Below are 4,815 nucleotides of genomic sequence, written 5' to 3'. Positions count from 1 at the left end.
GATAGTGTACTGATTATTTAGCAGCTTAACTTTACGTGGCCATAATAACATTTAGATCTTTCTTCCTATGTGAAAAAGGAGCTGGCAGTAGAAAGTAACTGCCTGTTTTCTGTAATGATAATTAAATTGTCTAGAAGGAGGTTGTTACCCTTTGGTTGTCTATAAGTGACCCCGGAAGTAGGATCTCAGAGGTAAAGAGGCAGTCTTCCCCTGAAGAGTCTTCGGTATATGGGCCAGTTTAGTTTGGAGAATATGAATATGTTCAGTGGATATTCCACATCTACTGTGTCTTCCAGCTATTTTTTTCTGGTTGCCAGTTTTGAGGCTTGTCTTCTTTCGCAGATACTTCAGATAGTATAAAAATTTCCCTTCCTTACTAAAAAAGACTGTACTTTTACTGATAAAATACTCCAACCCATATTAGTTACCAAGCTTTAGTATATTTTATTCCATAATTCTTGTCAAGTGGTCTTTCTCCAACATTGTGAGCAGCACAATGCCCGTAACTGTCTTGAGCATTTATTCCAGATAAAATCTTATGTTCACATAAAAACCTGTACATAAATGTTCATAGCAGTTTTATTTGTAACAAACAAAACTGGAAACAACCCAGATGCCCTTCAATGGATGAATAAACATACTGGTAAACCTGTACCATAGAATACTACTTGAAAAAGGAATGAACCATTAGTACATGCAACAACATGAATGCTGGGTTTTAAAAAAATCCAATCCCTAAAGATCACATAAGATATAATTCCATTTATATAGCATCCATGTAATGATACAGTTATAGAAACGAAGAACAGATTAATGGTTGGTTGGGGTCAGGGATGGGAGGGGAGAGAGCTTTGTGGATCATGGATTATGCCTTTCGTGTTGTATCTAAAATGCCACTGTCAAACACAAGACCATCTAAATTTTCTTCTGTTTTCTTTTAGGAGTTGTATACTTCTACATTTAGTTCTGTGATCCATTTGAGTTAATTTTTGTGAAGGGTGGAAAGTCTGTGTCTAGATTCATTTTTTTGCATGTAGATGTCCAGTTGTTCCAGCATCATTTGTCAAAAAGACTGCTTTTACTACATCATATTGCCTTTGTCCTTTTGCTAGGTATCAGTTGACTAGAGTCTGTTTCTGAACTCTGTTCTGTTTCATTGATCATTTGTCTATTTTTTTTGCCAATACCACACTATCTTGATTATTATACCTTTATATTAAATCTTGAGGATAAGTTCTATCAATCATTCCTCCTCCAATGTTGATTTTCTCCTTCAATATTGTGTTTGCTATTGCAGGTTGTTTGCCTCTGCATATAAGCTTTAAAATCAGTTTATCAAATATCCACAAAATATTGCTGGGATTTTAACTGGGATTACATTGAGTCTATAGATCAGGTTGGGAAGAACTGACATCTTGACAATATTGAGTCTTCCTATCCATGAATATGAAATCTCCATTTATTTGGGTCTTTGATTTCTTTAATCAGGTTTATAGTTCTTCTCATGTAGATCTTATGTATATTTTCTTAATTTTTACCTAAATACTTCATTTTGGGGTGCTAATAGAAATGGCATTGGGTTTTAACTTCAAATTTGAGTTATTACTGTTATATAAGAAAGCAGTTTACTTTCATATAATAACCTTGTATCCCGCAACCTTGAATTGCATATAGGTTCTAGGAGATTTGCGATCGATTCTTTTGGATTTTCATCGTGTCATCGGCTAGCAGAGACAATGTTAATGTTATATCTCCTTTCCCAAGTAGTATACTTTTTATTTCCTTTTTTTGTTTTATTGCATTAACCAGGACTTCCATTATAATGTTGAAAATAGTGAAAAGAAACATCTTTGCCTTCCTCCTTAGTAGGAAAACTGCTAAATTTCTCACCATTAAATATGATGTTACTGGTGGGGATCTTTGGTAAATATTCTTTATTAGGTTGAGAAAGTTCCCCTCCATTCCTAGTTTACAGAGAATTGGAGAATTTTTTTTTTTTTTTTTTCTTTTTTTTTTTTTTTTTGGAGATGGAGCCTCTCTGTCACCCAGGCTGGAGTGCAGTGGCACGATCTCGGCTCACTGCAACCTCCACCTCCTGGGTTCAAGCAATTCTGCCACAGCCCCCCAAGTAGCTGGGATTACAGGTGCCCACCACCACACCCAGCTAATTTTTTGTATTTTTATTAGAGACATGGTTTCACCGTGTTGGCCAGGCTGGTCTTGAACTCCTGACCTCAAGTGATCTGCTTGCTTCAGCCTCCCAAAGTGCTAGGAATACAGGTGTGAGCCACTGCGCCCAGCCTAGTTTATGGAAAATTTTTATCATGAATGGGTTTTGGATTTTGTCATATTTTTTCTGGATCTATTGATGTGATCATATGATTTTTCTTGAGTTTCTTTGTGTGATAGATTCTATTAGTTCATTTTCAATATTTGAACCAGCCTTGCATATCTGGGATGAATCCTTCTTGATCCTGGTGTGTAATTCTTATACATTGTTGAATTGGATTTGCTAATACTTTATTAAAGATACTATTTTGTAGTTTTCTTGTGATATTTTTGTCTGGTTTTGGTTTTAGGCCTCATAGAATGAATTAGGAAGCATTCCCTCTGCTTCTACCTTCTGAAAGAGTTTCTACAGAATTAGTATCATTTTTAGAATTCACCAATGAACCCATCTCAGTCTAGCATTTTGTTTGTGAAGGCAATAGATTCAATTTTTAAAATAGATACAGGTGTATTTGGAGTATCTATTTCTTCTGGTGTGAGTTTTGGCAGGTTGTGTGTTTCAAGGACTTTGTCATGTAGGTTATCAAATTTGTAGGCATACAATTGTTTGTGATATTCCTTTATTACCCTTGTAAATGTTCATGGGATCTGCAGTGATATCCCCTCTTTCATCTCTGATATTAATTTTTGTCTCTCTTAGTCTGGCTTGTCAGAGGTTTACTGATTTCATCTTTCAAAAACCAGCTTCTGGTTTCATCAGTTTTCTCCGTTGACTCCCTGATTTCCTGCTTGATGGATCTCCTCATTTCTGATAGAGGAGTGTTGAAGTCTCCAACTGTAATAGTGAATTCAACTATTTCTGTGTTAACCTATTGTCTAATTTGCTGTAAAGAAATACCTGCGACTGAGTAATTTATAAAGTAAAAAGGTTTAATTGGTTCACAATTCTGCAAGTTGTATAAGAAGCATGGTGCAAGGCATCTGCTCAGCTTCTGGTGAGGCCTCAGGTAACTTACAATGATGGCAGAAGCCAGTGGGGGACCTGGCATCTCACATAGCAAGAGCAGATGAGAATGAGGGGGAAGATGCTACACTTAAGCATCCAGATATTGTTATGAACTCACTATCACAAGGACAGCACCAAGTGGATGGCACTAACATTCATGAGAAATCTGCCCCAATGATCCAGTTATCTCCCACCATGTCCTACCTCCAACACTGGGGATTATAATTTAACATGAGTTTTAGAGGAGACCACATGCAAACTGTATCATTCTGCCCCGGAACCTGAAATCTTATGTTCTCACATTTCAAAATACAATCATCCTCTGCCAATATTCTCCCAAAAAATCTTAATACCATCATCATTCAAAAGTACAAAGCCCTTCTGAGACAAGGCAGGTCTCTTCCACCTATAAGCTTCTAAAATTCAAAGTATTTACTCCCAAGATACAACGGGGGTGCAGATATTGGATAAGTATTACCATTCCAAAAAAGAGAAATTAGCCAAAAGAAAGGCTGCAGGCCCTATCCAAGTCTGAAATACAGCAGCACAGTCTTTTAGTTTTAAATATCCCAAATAACCTTCTTTGACTCCATGTCTTAACATTGTGCCTCACAAGAGCACCTTGGTATAAGGGGTGGGCTCCTAAAGCCATGGGAAGCTCTGCCCTTGTGACTTTGCAGGGTAAAGGGTTGGAGTTTAGGCTTTTCCAGGCACAGGGTGGAAGCTGCTGGAGGATCAACCATTTTGGGGTCTGGAGGACAGTGGCCCCCTTCCCACAGCTCCACTGAGCAGTACCCCAGTGGGGACTCTGTGGGGCCTCCAACCCCACATTTCCCCTCCATACTGGCTTAGTAGAGGTTCTCTGTGAGGGCTCCATCCCTGCAGCAGGCTTCTGCCTGGTTACTCAGGCTTTCTCAATACATCCTCTGAAATCTAGGTGGAGGCTGCCATGCCTCCTTCACTCTTGCACCCTCCACACCTGCAGGCTTAACAACACCTGTTAGCCACCAAGGCTTATGGCTTGTGCCCTGCACAAGCAGCCCCGTCTCTATGGGTGCTTTTACATTTTTTCTTTCATTTCAACCTTGGAGAAGCTTATGCCTATGTGCCTCAGGTATGGTCTTCTTGGGTAGTATCTCCCAGAGCATTTCCTCAGTTTGAATGTTGGCCATTCTAGTGAGGTTGGGGAAATTTCATGAACAATATCCTGAAATATGTTTTCCACGTTGCTTGCTTTCTTCCCCTTTGGTTTCCTTTACATAACCCCCTATTTCTTGGAGGTGTTGTTCATTCTTTTTGTTTGAGTTAGTTCAGTGAGTCATTCTTTGAGCTCTGAGATTCTTTTCTCAGCTTGGTCTATTCTGCTGGTAATACTCATGATTGCATTATGAAATTCTTGTAGCATCTTTTTCAGCTCTATCAGATCAGTCTGTTTCTTTCTTATAATGCCCATTTTATCTATCAGCTCCTGTATCATTTTATTGTAATCCTTAGATTCCTTGAATTGGGTTTTGACTTTTCTTCTGAATCTCGATGATTTTTGTTCCTATCCATATTCTGAATTCTACTTCTGTCATTTC

This window comes from Macaca nemestrina, chromosome 5 (assembly GCF_043159975.1).
Source record: "Macaca nemestrina isolate mMacNem1 chromosome 5, mMacNem.hap1, whole genome shotgun sequence".
NCBI lineage: Eukaryota > Metazoa > Chordata > Mammalia > Primates > Cercopithecidae > Macaca > Macaca nemestrina.
Note: the sequence above shows the minus strand (reverse complement) of the source record.